Below are 15,741 nucleotides of genomic sequence, written 5' to 3' on the forward strand. Positions count from 1 at the left end.
TTCCGCAATCCCATCATCGTGTATGCTAAGGTCCTACGGTGTACTTTTTGGCTCCATAAATGTTTCTTTTTTTTTTCTTGGGTAATGGTGGACGACGATAACGTGAAGCAAGGTCTTTTGTTCTATCCCATTTCACACTCACCCTAAGGGATGGCAAACGAAGGGGAAAATGTGAATAACTCTTACTAAAAATCTCTTATTAAAAAGCTATCTAGCTTTCTATTAGCTATCAAGACCATTATGGTATTATAGGTGCCAGTCTTTCCTTAATAGGCTCCTACCTGAAACACCGCAAACAATTTGCTTCCTACAACAGTGCTTTGTGAGCTAGCGAGGCGGTCAATTCTGGAGTCCCACAGCACAGCATTTCAGGCCGTCTTCTATTCCTGCTGTATATAAATGACTTATTTTCTGTTCCCATTTCAGTAAATCTCATTACATTTGCCGATGATGTGACGACGGTTACTACAGGTAAGGATGTAAATGAAGTAAAAAAATGCGCAAATGAATTTCTGAAACACTTGCTAAATTGGTCCCGAGCTAATTATTTAAAATCCAACACAACTTAAACAAAAGGCACAATCTTCCACTCTAAACAAAAAATGAACATCAGTAAGAGCTTTAACTTGGGGCAAGCAAAATTGAAGTCGTCTGTACCATAAAATTTGTGGGTGTTATCTTCTCTGGGACTTTAAACTGGGATGCGCACACTGACTATGTTCGTAACGAAACGAATAAAATAAATGGAATCATATGCCGCAATAGGCTCAATTTACCAACTAACATTAAACTCTTAATATATAATGACTTTCTGCTTCCACCTCTAATATATTTATTCATTGTCGGATAATACCACTAAACAAAACATCGAAAAAAATTGTCCTCGCGCAAAAGCGACCAATAAGACTGATAGCTAACGTGCCATGATAGTCTCACATAGATAATATTTTTGTCGATTTTGGTGTTATGAAGAATTCACACTTGTATGCCCTTCGGTTATTATCCATGTAAAAAAAAATCTGTATCATGAAATAGCTACATTCTTCAGCAGATGCTTCACATGATCAGTTATACACCTTACGTATGGTAGCATAGTTCTTCGTCATTTCCATATATCCGCACTAACTATTATGCTCAGTCAATGTCCTACAAAATTACAATACTCCTTAACGCCTTCGAAAACAAAAATGTTATACTGGAAAACACATCTAGAAAATCCCTAATATCCCCGCTTTGTCTTCTTCACTGGTCTAATCAACGGTGATTTCATGACATGTGTATACTCCATGTTGAATTTGCTTCCCCGGGCTGTATTTTGTGTGTATACCTTGTTCTTGTGTTCTCGCGCTCTGTTTGCTGCCGGAACTGTGGGCCTCCAAGCTGCATATTGCGGCTTTTTTTATTGTCTCCCCTCTCAAGGATGTATGCTGCGAGAGACGTAAAGAATTTTCAACTTGTTTGGTTTTCCTATTTCTCTACTTAGGAACCACCTCACCTAACATCAACATGTTGAGACCATGTTTACAGGGGGTGCTTTTTGTTTGCTCACTCCTACCTGGTTTGTTCGCACGCGGCGGACAAAAATTTTCCACGGTCGAGTTTTGTCGGCACAATTAAGCGGGCCACACTTACATGTTGTGTAATAAAAGCCCGAGCAGTTGCATGTTTACAGACCGCCGTCCCGAGCCGCGCGAAAGGGTGGTGTCGTTCCGGGAAAGCCGGACCACTTATAACCGTGTGCTATTGTCTCGAAAAGTTTAGCGTCAGTGCGGCGTCTTGGCGCGATAGAACAATTAAGCTGCACCTAATTAGCGTGTAACCCATCCGTGAACCTCCGGGCTCTCCTGGCCGGCTTTTCTTTTTCTTTTTGGACGACCGAGGTCGCTGATTCCGCTGGGGTTGGGGGGAACGGAGCTTGTGGCGCTCCTCGTTGCACGCACGGTCATGCGTGAACAGCACGTGTGTAAAAGAGCAGCTCTTAATGCTTGACACTCCTCAGAGTGTTTTGCCCCGCCAGCTTGCTCTGCGCGTGTGCGTTTGCTTTCCAACCCTGGAAAGTACAAGCGCATTTGCATTCCCAGACGTCTACTGTTACTCCTTTCATGGAGTCGCTTTGTAAGTTACTCACGGTCATTTCGATCCCAAGGGCGCTATGTGACTGCACGTAACGCTCCTGCCCCAGATCTCCGGAATCGCCAGCCGACTCCAGTATGATGATGATGATCATGTGTCCTTACATGTCATAACGTGTAAGTGAGTTCTTAGTGGTTCGAAACCCACCGCGTCCGTCGGCCTGTGTCCGACCTCCTGAGGTGTGCTACGTTTGGAAGAGCCGGCGCAAACACCACTGCGTCCTCATGAAGACCAAACTAGTTTCGAGCACCTGCAAAGCTGATTCGTGTTTCAGATCGCGAGGTTCAACGGAATTCCTGGAAGTTTCGAGAGTTGAGTGGAGTTCGCATGACTTGTCTTTACAAGAGCAGATGAGAGCCTCAATCGTCGCAGCACCTCCCTAATGTGAGACGGATTCTCTACCACAAGGCCACCGCAGTGTTCAAAGGCCCTTTCGTTTAGTAGAATTTCATTAGTGTCAGCACTGGAATTCTACTAGAACCTCTGTCGAGAACCGTTTCATAGGCGAGCGAGAAGCCCGCCAACCGAGATTTGGCTTCGAGGCAAAGGAAAAGCGGTAAAGGGGGAAAAAAATTTAAAATGCCTCGAAAACTTCTAAGCAGAGTCGAAATTCATCTGGCTCTTTCTTAGTTAGAAAGAACACGATATAACTCAAGCCCCTTTTCCCAAGGACAGAGCTCGCAGCGCACATATGCCGAAATACGCAATTGGTTTCGCGGCACGCAAATCTGGTCGAAGGAGAAGTTGTATACGTGCACTGCCTAAAGGGGCGGAGTACTGAAGATAAATAACAGTACATGGGCAGTCGCACAGAAGGCCACGAAAGTCGCTCACGGCCTTCGTTCATTCTCTGCGCAAATATCCCGCGGTGTGGCTTCGCTGTGCAAATATATACTCGACGGAAGCCACGCGGCTGCAGCCGCGCTGGCTTTCATAGGGGGCAAAAAAAAAAAGAAACTCGAGTCTTGTCCTACAGGGGCTTCAACGCGACGCGGCCGTCGTGTTTGCGCCGGTCACGAGTTTATTTGACACCAGCCGCTAAGTACGCGGTGGCGGGCAGCAAATATGCGTCGCCCTACGATGACGATCTACGATATCGGCCGCAGCCACTTAAACGGTGTTGACAAGAGCCAGTATATATGGTATGCAATATATCATGGTGTGCTCACTGAATGCGCTTTCGATTCTCCGAGGCAGTAAATTTGGTATGAGTCGCGGGGGCCCGAACGGTGATGGCTCGCCAATCATTTCTAAAGCGACTTCAGTTCACTGTGGTCGCTATTCAGATTCAAGCTGCCGTGAGCACATCGTATGTATAACGAATTTTGCCGGGGGCCACACAAAAGGCGTACCATTGTAGGCGATCGAATACTTCGCTTTGTGTTTGCTTTCTCGGTGGCGCAATATAGGAGTATTGCTGCGGAGAGCGAACATAGGGTAAGTGTTTGCGCGCAGATAATGGCTTCCTCGGCCGTGTTAAGGGCGTGGGTCGATCCCGGTGTCAATGAAGGCCACGTGCCGCCCCCCCCCCCCCCCCCTCTTTCGATGTATGCTAGCATGTCCAGTAAATAGCGGGGGGGGGGGGGGGGGGGGGGTGATGGGAAAAGCAGGCTGCCTTGTCTCCCGGGGCAGTGCCCGAACTTCTGGAGCCAGATGTCAAACGGCAGCTGACGGAAGTGCGGTCAGATGTCCGTTGTTTACGTGTACGATGCCTATAACCTCTCATACCGCGGTGCCAGTGTCGTTGATTGTGATTCAGCCCTTTTGTATCTGGGTCGCGTGCGATGATTCCTGCCGTGTTTATAGAGAGCAAAGACGTTCTGCCGCTTTCCTCTATTTGTTTATATTCAAAATACTAATTTCAGGGAACGAGCACTGCTTCGTCCCTGCTATACTTCCTTAGCTGCGCACTGTCGAAAGTAATTACTCAGTGAATTCACCATTTTGCGCTTTCTAAAAAAATTGAAAACTTGGGCTTGCGCTTCGTTTGTGTCCCCGTTTCTCACGTATCATCTCCGCTCTGTTCCTCCTTTTCTGATTGGTTAGAGCGCTTTTTCAATTAATCAGCACCATTTGATCGATGGCATCTATATACGTGAATGTGCATTAGCCTACATGATTTATTGAAGGCCTGTAATTTCAGTGTGCATTATTAAGGTACCAAGTTTAGTAAAAACTCGCCACGGTGTCGGAGTTGCTTTGGCGTTCGGCTGCTGATCCCAATCATGTATCGAATCACGGCCGCGGTGGCCACATTTCGATTGAGGCGAAACGCAAAAACACCCGTGTGCTGTGTGGTCAACGGACGTTAAATAACCCCTGGTGGCTCAAATTAATCCGGAGCCCTCCAGTACGACGTCCCTCATAGCCCATGTGTCCATCCGGGACGTTAAACCCAGCATAGCATAGCATAGCATAGCATAGCATAGCATAGCATAGCATAGCATAGCATAGCATAGCACAGCATAGCACAGCATAGCACAGCATAGCATAGCATAGCATGGCATAGCATGGCATAGCATAGCATAGCAAAGTATGCATTAAATACATGACATAACGTAAAGCAACGTAACGCAGCGTGACAACGTAACGTAAGATAGCATAATAAACAGTTTTAGCATAGCCGGACAGCCGTACAGCAAATACGGTAACGCGTTGCCGTTGCTACCGTTGTCAGGCTTGCCTAGCCACATTTGCCGTAAAGTAGCAGTGGCCGTAGTTGCCGCGTTTACCGTACGGTGGGGCTAAAACTCTCTAATGTGACATAACATACGCAACATACGTCATGTTATGTCATGTTATGTTATGTTATGTTGTTATGTTACGCTACGTTATGTGGTGTTATGTTATGTCATGTTATGTTATGTTATGTTATGTTATGTTATGTTATGTTATGTTATGTTATGTTATGTTATGTTATGTTATGTTATGTTATGCTATGGCACGCTATGCTATGATATTCTATGTTACGGTATGTTAAGGCGCACTTCAGCTTATACTTCTAGCTCTTGCAGAGATTCGCCGAGGAGCTTTTACAGCTAGTTATACTCTTCTTCGCAAAATATTTCCAATTCCTTTCTCCGACCTAAAGGGATCTATGCCTTTTTCCGCGAAAAATGTCATCAACGTGCCTCTTCGCTGCCTTTTACCATCGCAATCTCAGTGGTGATGACCTGTGCTATCTGACCTCACTGCGCACGTGGAGAGTGGTGGAACGCGTGAAATATTCATCTATCTTCGCTTCCTCAATGCACAAGTGTGCCGCCTGCGTGTGGCATATGATCAGAAGGTCCATTCGTTTCGTTTCGGCGCGTACCACAATCATATGTCATCGTCAGGTTGTCTGCATCACGACGGTAGAGCTACTTATGCCTTCGTCTCATTTCCTTGAAATTTGACTATGCGCATCTACTGTCGCGCACTGCACCGAACTAACCTTGGTGCAGTGCCGAAGCTGCATTACTTGAATGTTTGGGCGAGGTACACACTACTGATATGCGTTCCTAGACAAGCTTCTTTTCTGACGTTTATAAGTAACACAACTTTAAATACGCATGCCTTTATCTTTTCCGTTCGTATCCAATTAACGACAAGACAAAGATAGTGTTGCACAAATTGTTTAGATTCAATGGAAACAAGACCCTTCGAGCGCATTCGTGCTCTGCACGCGTGCTCACGTAAATGTTCCTTTTATCTTTGGATCCTCACTGCATGACGTGTTAAGTAGAATTGCGTCCATATGCAAATGGCGAAGTAGATCTAAGCGCAGGTGATTCATGGAATAGAAGCCCTTTCACCTCTGGCGCAGTAACGTTAGGCAGAGACCTACGCTCTACCACAGCCTATCGAAGTGAAGTCCCATTGGGGAACCCGAGTTTCATTTCTGAGCTTGTACTTGAAACGTCGCATTCTCCTGAGCGGAATATTGGCTTCAAAACCCCGTGCACTTTCGCTTCGATTTCTTGCAAGAATATTAAGCCACTATGTGTCAATGCCGAAGTGCTGCATTTCTGCACACGGCCTTCACGCGCCTTGCCTACACGATTGCCTGAAAATGGCACGAGCAAACTTCGCGGCTTGAATTCAGTCTCGCCAAACACGGCTATCTCTGACGTTTGTTGCTTTGTTTCAATAGTAGTGTTCCTTGGAAAAGTCCCAAATTTAACCAATTTTTTAGGAAAGAAATGTTCCTGGCGTTACCCCATACGTCAAAGTTGTTTCTGTGGAAGAAATACAGCATACTCGGCAAGTTTTCATTGGTCCCCATTATTTAAATTAAACAGGCAAAGAACATGAGACACGGGAACGTGAGTACAAACAGGCCGTCGTTGGCTGAATAGCATGAGAACACGATAGTAATTTTGTGTTATTAAGCTCTGCTACTGATCTGTTGCTAACACACAGAACCGGCTGGAGCCTGGAAGAGATATGCAAGTTTAATTTTATTTCTCACTCGTCTCAGCTCACGCGACACTCCTCGGCCTTGAACTACAGTTTGTCGCGACCTTTTGTTTTATGGTTGCGCTTATTTAATCACTTCTCACTCTCCATGTCGTTTTGGACAGTATCTTCTGGTGCTCCTTCGTTAACTCGTTCAGCCAAGCACGTTGTCTGCGGACTCGCGAAACAACCTTTTCCCTTCTAGATGTGCATGTAAGTTGATGTCATTGCAGTCTATACAGACGGGACTAGAACTGCGTAATACTTGCGACAATCGCCCCACCGTAGGAGCACTTAGATAACTAATTAAGACGACCATCTTTTGCACACTGTACACTTACAGCAAGCTTCGTCCAATAAATGCGCCACCAGCATGGCCCACATCATCTGGGAATATAAAGAATATTGAGAACTATGCAGAAGGAAGCTTGCAGAACTTCCTATTGCTAACCGCCCTCCCTTGTACGCCCTGCCCCGCCTGGTTCTTCCAGCCACACATGGCAGCACGGCCATCGCTCTGCCCTGGTCAGAGCACGGGGAATTTGTTGCAGAAGGCCCGAGCAACATGCTTTACGGCAGTTGACGGCGATCGAATCAGCACCCGCCTCGGTCGCCACGACAGCGGTGGGAACAGACGCCCGCACGGATGCCTCGACCAATGTGTGCATGAAGGGCGTTTAATAAAGGACGTGTTTCAAGCAATCAACCAGTCTAACTACGAAACATCAGTATGGAATGCAGTAACTGTAACGCCTCTGATCACAGTGCGTTCATTCATTTATTCTCTAAAAAGTTGTGTGAGAAAATACTTACTTTAATTAAACACTTCCCACGATGATTACTGCTTAGGAGAAGTTTTAGAAAATCTTAATACTAATCGTACTAACTATGTTCCTCTTGCCGACCTTCCTGGTGGTTGTGTTGTGGGCCATTTGGTGACCTATTCTAAAAGAGTGCTTTTTTTTTGCGCGCCATCACAAGACATTGTCGATAAAGGGAAAAACCCACTGCACAGAGCGTTTCACAGGGCTGTTTCACCCGCTTGTTTCGTCCCTTTTCACATACGCTGCTCTTTCCCAAGAATCCCGATGGGAGTTACATGACTCGCAACGTCTTTTCTCTTTTATCTCGCAGACCGGTGCGCGGAGTAACGTCCGGCGAGCCGCCTGACGCTTTGTGGAGGATCTTCGATCGCCCGTCTTTCACCCGCCGCCAGGCTTGGTCTCCAGGACAGCAGTAAAAGAGAAGAAAAGAAGCGGGCCGTAAGTAGAATACACTGCTATCCCGTCCTCCTCGTCGCGGTCGTCGTCAGGTTACATGAACGAAGACAGCGCTGTTATGTGTAAGACGTCGCGCGGATTACGTTTCCACTAACCCGAGATCACCGATGTACGGGGACACTGTGTGTGGGCGGCCCGGAGGAGCTCGCTGCTAGCGCCGACCTCGTGGACGGTGGAAGCTCTCGATAAATGGCGACCTGCCAAAGGTACATCTCCGAAGATGCCATAACATATTTCACTCTGGCGTGAAATCTTGTTCGAGACCATCTCTTTTCTATCCGGTCTCAATATACCCCTCTCTCTTCCCCTCTCCCTCCCTCTCCCTCTCCTCTTTCTCTCTCTCCCTCCCTCCCTCTCCCTCCCTCCTTCCCTCTCTCTCTCTCTCTCTCTCTCTCTTTCTCGCTCTAACATAAGCTAAACAATATGACATGGCGCTTCTGCTTCAGCCATCCACGCCATCTTTTTGGCGTACTGTGTCCATGTCAGTGTGGGAGCCTGTGGTTTTGTAAAGTCACCGACTTATTGCGCTTATTCCCTCCTCATAACCTCCTTCTCTGAGCGGCAGGAGTGATCGAGCTGGAGTGACCGTGTCGTGCTTTGCACTTTGCGCGATAGTTACCACGCCTTTTCTTTCTTATTACCTTCTCCTCTTCAAAATTATGTGTCCTCCACGTAGAGGGCTTCCACGCCAGTTATTAAACTATTCCCTAAACGAGCTTTCAATGGGAGTACCGAAGGAGTTCCGAAGGAGACTTTGAGGCACTTGTCTGAAATAGAGATATGGGTGCCTGAAGGAGGCCTTGAACAATTGGAGAATTTTTTTTTTATGTTTCTTTCATGGCCCAGAAGAATTTCCAAACCGTTCAAAAATTTCCAAACAGGGAGTGAGGCCCTCAGTGTGACCTCCGTACGCACTGTAAAAGCTCGTCTGAATTAGTTATTTCAGAGTGTGCCAAGTGCCTAGTACGTAGTAGCAAAGTAATCTTAGCAATCAACCGCTGACGTCAGTCGCATGTCGGCAACTCCGAATTCTTCAGTCGTCTATGTCGTATGAAAGAAACTAGCCCCAGTTCGGCAATCTGCGTACCAAGCTGCGCAACAGGCTTGCCGAGTGCGTGCAGAAACTTGAGTACGCGCACTCGAACCTAAACGTGGGAAGAGGCGCGCAAGCAAGCATTTGCTATCCAGCACTGACGTTCACTTGATTTGCGTCGATAGTATTGTATGCAATATGCCACCATCTTTTCCTGAAAAAGACTTTGCAGCATCCTTATTTTTGTTAAATATATATTTATTTACTTATTTATGAGTTACGAAGTAAATGTGCTAAATGAAGTGCGTCTTCATTTTTTTTTTTGCAAGATTTCGTATTTTTTCTCAAAAGAGGCCGAACAGCAGTTACTAAAGGAAGCCGAAAGGAGTTCCCACTGCTGTGGCTGCGGAGCTTCCTACGTGTCACATTGGGGTCACTAGTTTGTTTGTTTTTTTCTTTTACACACCGGAAATGAAGGGCAACATGGCATCACGATGTTGAGGAGTATGTACGTACTATAAATTCGAAACATTAATATCTTGCATTGGAACATAGTCTACTTATTAAACCCCAGCGTCGCAGTTGCGCGAAACAAGTCCTAAGCTTTTAGTACTTCTATCGTGTTCAGTCCTGTCTGTCTTTTGTTCTTTCAGCCTGAGATTGCTGCGCTGCTTTTGACAACGTCATAGCTCTGTTCAGTCATTCCCGTGGCTCGGCTACGCCAACCCCGCTCGCCTGTATGTCGAAGTAGCAGTATATCAAAGCAACAGAGGTCAGGTAGCGGGAAACCGTCTAAAGACAGTCAGGCAACGAGAGGCTAAGCTCAAACAGAATTTCTTGGCCATGATTTATTTTCCGCCTTTAATTTGCAGGATTTATGCGCTAATTGGTCTTCCCAAGAGTGCCAATGCTTTTCTTCAATGATAGTGTGACAGGTGCTGCGGCTTTAAACACGTTAACATAGAACAGACGCAACTGAGTGTCTTCGCTATGTCGACGCCACCCGTACGTGCCCACGAAAACAGCGCGCCAAGTCGCAGCGTGGCTGTATCTGCGCAATGCAGTCCATTCTAAATTGCACCAACCCTAAGCACAGGTTCTTTCTCAACGGTTCGTCCCCTCACTGTTCTACTCAACTACAGCTGGCCACGCTTGTATAAACTCCATTTTGGGGCTGGAAAGCAAATCGCTGCTTCTTATTTATGTTCATTGCATTTTATGATTTAGGATACACCACATGACTGGAAGCACGAATACGTTTATTAAGATTACTGGGTAGACGAGTGGCTTGATGAGCATTTTGCGTCAGTCAACGGGGGTTAAATGACATCCTAGTCCAAATCGAAAGGAAGAAATGGGCTTGGGTGGAACATGTGATGCGAAGGCAAGATAACCGCTGGTCCTTAAGGGTAACGGACTGAATTCCAAGAGAAGGTAAGCGTAGCAGGGGGCGGCACAAAGTTAGGTATGCTGATGAGATTAAGAAGTTTGCGTCGATACGATGGCTGCCGCTGGCGCAGAACAGGGTTAATTGGAGAGACATGGGAGAGGCCTTTCCCCTGCAATCGGCGTAAACAGGCTGATGATGATGATGATTGTGTTGACCGCTGTGGCAGTTGTCATATTCTGCATGCACTTCAGAAGGTGTGCGTGAATGAAGGACGTATACAAATCGGGCGTATTCGCGTGGTAGTTGTATGTTGTCGAAATCCTGCATCCTTTTAAGGACATGTATACTGAAACGTCGTCGAGGAAACGGGTGGCGCACAACCTTTTGGTTGGTACAAAACCAAACAAAACTTTGCAACAAGAACTTTGGAAAACAGAGGAAAGAAAAAGTCCGTTCCTCCTTCTTTTTTAAGCCATCCCGCTCGAGGTGGCATTCATCGCATAATAGCTATCTCCTTAATGCTGAACTCATGACATCATATAGGAAGACGTGCGGCATCGCTCATGGGAACAAAAATGTCTGCACAAAAATGTAAAGGTTCTTGAACGACAAAGATTTATTAAAATATTTGTCCTTTATACTTGATAATTTCATGGCCTTTACGTTTTTCATACCAGCGGCATGCACTGCTTTGCTGGTTTCGGGCTGATAGAATTCTAGACTTCGTGTGATATTTTCTTTACTTATTAAATACGCAAAAGCATGCAAGCATTGGTATCAGTTATATCTGCCACGGTTGTTAAGGCATACGAATGCATTCTTTTATTTATCAAAAATACATACCTCACTTGTCTAGACAGTCCGTAGCGTTATCTAATACACAATGGCATTGTCAGTACGGCAAAACAGTTATTATTCTTGCGTTTGATCCCTCCACAAATTTATGAGGAGACCGCGCTGCAGCATGAGTCCCCCCCCCCCTCAACAAAATTTCTGGCTACGCCACTGCTGCTGGCGCCATGTTCAATAATGCTATAATATGTGCTCTTCACATGATCCAACTTTATTTCTGTCTCAACAAACCGAACCCGAACGATATGATGTGTACAGCTTCCCAAATAAAAAAAAATTGACGGCGATTATACTTGGGCTTAAGGCGCCAAATCAAACAATAACTCGTAGTTTCTGCGTAAGCCTGCTTTCGCATAATTTTGAGTAGACATTCTTTCGTTCTCCTAGCATTACTGCTGTCACAATTTTCCTTTCAAATATACTTAAAAGGGGCCATGGCAGGGTCATTCTTCATATTGCAGTTTTGTACTTCAGCAACTACACGTAATTCAAGAGCCTATGAGTCAATTTCCAAGATTTCGGTGCTTAGGACGCGTTGTATACCACAGAAATTGCGATCAAAATTGAGACCGGGAAACTCCTCCCACCGGCAGCGACCGCCATATTGAATGCTCTCGTGACGTCACAAGGGCATACACAGAGCAGAGCAGCGTCGTCTGCTATCGTTGCTTCAATACGCGCAGCGAGCTCTCTTTTCCCCTGTACTTTCGCGGTCGATCCAAATAGCAGTCATCCCTCATATATGAGTGACTGGTAACGCAAAAGTGATAAGAGTAACGTAGTTTTTCTTCGGTGTAATTAGAGTCCTGTCACACTAGGCCGATGCGACACCGATCGACGTTCGGTGGCCTGGTCGGTATGCAGATGCCTTCGGTGACGCACCTGTCTGTCGCGCTGGACAGACGACGACGACAGCACGACCAACGACTGCGTATCGGAGTAGTGTAAAGAATGAGCTTAGTGGCAACCAGAAGAGTGTGGTGGGGGGCTAGTTGCTATGACATTCTATAAACTTAAATTGGACCTCATCTTAGCCGCGGTGACATAAGCGACGAGCGTGCACCAGCGAAGATATACTTTCAGTCAGTGCTTGCGAGTAGCACCGAAGGGCGAGGCGAGCGACAGGGGCAAAAAACACCGCACGACTCTGCCGCTTGTGAGGCAGAACGAAATCTTCACGCCCGGTGAGGCGATGGCCTGAAAAATTGCGCGTGTGTGTACCTTATCCGAATAGAAAAAAAAAAGCGAAACGAGCGGCTGCATTTCATATCTTCGCACTTTAACAGTAATCAGCGGTGAACTTTTGCCAGATCTTAGATTTCGGTCGGCTGTGGACCACCGGCCCTATTGCGGCGAGGCCTAGCGAGTTCGCAAGATTCGTGTGTTCGATTTCGGCGATTGCGTAGAGCGAATTCATTCACAAGTTTTAGCGCATGAAAATAGTCGTCGAGTGCAGCTTTAGCTACAGTGACCGCAAAGCGACGACACTACATCGCAGGATTGCTGTACAAAAAGAGTGAAGTGCCGATGTGAGCCGGTCTGTATGAGCTAAAGGCAGCCGGCACCAGTCGTCGGCTTCGACTGCGGACTACAGATTTGGCTGTTTTCATTAAGCAAGTGATGCCCGAACGTACCTTCAGGCAAAGCGATTTAAAATCAAGTATTGGCGAAATCGGAACAAGCAACAATTAGCGTCTGTCCTACGCGAAGAGTTTCCCAAGCAGGCGATAGTACCATCGGCGCTTATTATAGTGTTATCGTAGTGTGTAAGCGAGTAGAACTACAATTTCTGACCATTTGAGCAAGAGTAGATAACATTTAAGATAAGGTGAGCCAATTTTGCATTTCATGCCAAGCAACTGAATCAGCAGTACTGTTTGTGCACAGCTCTTTAAACGACCTCAGAGCTGGGCTTCAGTCGCATTCCTTGGGGACTGCCAGACGCGTTGTGTTTCGTCAGCGGCCAATGGTTCTTAAAAAGGGTTCTACGAACCGAAAGGAATGCATTCGATTTACACACGCACACATGCTGCAGGGAAGCCGTCGCATTCGGCACTTCTCTCTGCCCCTTTCGTGCCGCAACCTTACTCTAGTGCAACCTTGTGATAATTTCAGTTCCATGATCGAGCCAACGAATATTGGTAGCTAGCGAAAGAACGCCACGCCCTTCGCGGCCCACATCAGCAAAGACATGCACGCGAGCATAGTGATCCCAAGGATTACTAATCTCGAGTATTAAGCAAACGGATTCCCATCAGAAAACACGTAAAACGCATTTTGTTTCCCTAAGCTAAAAAAAAAAACCTTTCGAGCGACCGCCGTCCACAGTGTGCGTGCAAGCACCTGCAAGCATGGGTGTGTCCTTGTGATGGCAGCGATCAGAGGTTGCCAGATCAGGAAGCAGTTCACAAAATGAACGAAAAAAAAATTGTTTTAAAAATATCTACCGCACAGATTCAACTGAAACTTGGGGGGGGGGGGGGGGGGGGGGTGCAATTTAACGTGTCGGGAATTAAATGCATTAAGCAGGGTATGCGCGAAAATAGGCTGTCATGGTCCCTTTAAGTCATCAGCTATTTAATCACGCCTTTTTAGTTGGTCAGTTACGTTAGCTGTCCTTTACGCCCTGTAGTTCTTGATGTAGAAGTTGATGAATAGTACCAGTCCCAAGAAGCCCTGTGGCAAGGCCAGTAACGTGAGAAACTTGGGGTATCCACAGTCGTAGAAGAGCGTGATGGACATGTGCAGCATGAGGCCTACGAACTGGGCGATCTGCAGCTCTGTGAGGTACCGCTTCCACCAGAGGTACTTCTGCACAGACGGACCTAGGGCGGCCAGGAAGTAGTAGGAGTACATGATGACGTGGATGAAAGCGTTCATGCAAAGCCCGAATATGGGCTGTCCGTCGCCTCCAAAGTTGATGAAGAACCACGCGCTGAGCACTACCAGGAAGTGGTGGGCGACGTGCAGGAAGGTTATCTGCGCGTTCTTCTTGCGCAGCACGAAGAACACGGTGTCCATGAAGTCGCCGATGCGGACGAAGCTGTACCACCAGGCGAGCCTCAGAATGGCCATGTCTGTTTTGTCGGGCGAGTGGTAGTTGAGGCCCTGGCATAGGAACTTGTAGTCTCCGCCCATGTAGGTCAACGAGAGGAAGCGAAGCGCGAAGTACAAGTTGGCGAGCACCGTGAGGGCGTTGTACGTGAGCACGGCCCACCTGAGGTTGAAAGGCTTGCGGTCCTTCATCCACCGGGGGCCGGCGAACTTGGCGAAGTACACGTAGCCGATGAGCAGCGGGAAGGTGAACTTGGCGTCGGCGATGCAGCCCCATCCTTCGGTGCGGGGATCTCGGTGGGACCAGAAGAAGTTGTACAGGTCCTTAATGGAAGACACAAATGAGTGACCTAGAGAGGTCATGGCCTCTGGAAGCGAATACTCTGCGCAGTGAAAACTTCTCGGGGCAATTCGACTTCCGGCTTTCACGCCCGTCGGTTACGGTGGGATGAAGACTGCTCAGATACTGGAACCTTTGGAGCTCAGCAGATCGTCGGTCAGTAGCGAATTAAGATTAAAACTCTGCCGTCTCTTACTCTACTTCCTTCACGCCTTGTACCGCTAGGAGCTGCCGCTTGGACAGGCCAGATGTCGGGAGCACAATTACTCGTCCTTGCTGTTGGCCGTTTCACCTATATATATCGTTGCAGCTCCCGAAAGAGCGCAAAGCACGGGCCAGTAAAAGAAGTGTAGAGATCGAAGTTGCGGGCGAAATGCTGTGGCGACAGTCGTGTTGCGTACTTTGAAACCTGCGAACAAATGGCTGTGTCGTCATGACTTCAATGGGTCTATATAGCAGAAACAGTGAGAGAAGCAGCTGTGAATAGGCACGTGCGCCGGTAGTGGACGCGGGCAGCCTGAGGAAAATGAACAAAGCAAACACCCGTCGGGGAGCGCTCGTCCGTTGAAGCAGTGAGGGAAAGGAGAAAGCGGTTGCAGGCCAACTGTCGTCTGCGGAGTGCTCGTGCAGTCAGTTTTACATTTTTTCTTCGGAGTGCTGTGTGCTGAATGGGTGTGGGAATATCGCACATAACGCAGCGACATGCACTCCTCGTCTTCGCAGTTTTCGTACTGAAAACATACAGATGGAGTGCGATGACTAAAGCAAAAGATAGTTCGCGCTAGAACGAAAAGAACAGACGGATAAATCCTGGCACACAGTCACACTATCTTAACTTGTGAAACAAGGCGCTATATTAATACAACGCAGAAAGACAGGACGACAAGCACAAGCGCCTGCCGTACTGCCTTTTTGTTTTGTGTTAATGTAGCGCCTTGTTTGACAACTGCTGTTCCAACTATCCCGGCAACATACCGTAATTGCGCACTATCTCCGCCTTCTGACCGTTCGCGCATGCTTAAGAGGTCATTTGGATATTAAGTTCACTGCCGGCAAAGATTTTGGAGCCTTAATAGCTGCAATCTAAATGCACTGAGTTTTGATGGTGTGGGAAGGTTTCATGACGGTAATCTAGACAAATGAGAGTTTCGAACATAAATTTGTGCAGACCTACCGTGCGTCTAACATCACGAGAACACCTGGTTATCATTGCTTGTTA

At 47.1% G+C, this 15,741-nt stretch overlaps 1 protein-coding gene and 1 pseudogene across 3 annotated transcripts in view; one reads left to right on the forward strand and one right to left on the reverse strand.

Annotated features, from left to right (window-relative positions):
- The window catches only part of LOC149358668 (uncharacterized), a 274,207-nt gene that overhangs the window by 200,395 nt on the left and 58,071 nt on the right, over window positions 1-15,741 (forward strand). For all 3 annotated transcript variants that reach the window (XR_016288711.1, XM_089570829.1, XM_089570830.1), the window contains one exon: window positions 7,708-7,835. The gene's annotated coding sequence lies outside the window, so the exon portion shown is untranslated. The remainder of the gene's footprint in view (window positions 1-7,707; window positions 7,836-15,741) is intronic.
- On the reverse strand, window positions 13,706-14,545 carry LOC149358670 (very long chain fatty acid elongase AAEL008004 pseudogene; annotated as a pseudogene).

Source organism: Amblyomma mixtum, chromosome 2 (genome assembly GCF_055824585.1).
Source record: "Amblyomma mixtum isolate Tamu chromosome 2, ASM5582458v1, whole genome shotgun sequence".
Taxonomy (NCBI): domain Eukaryota; kingdom Metazoa; phylum Arthropoda; class Arachnida; order Ixodida; family Ixodidae; genus Amblyomma; species Amblyomma mixtum.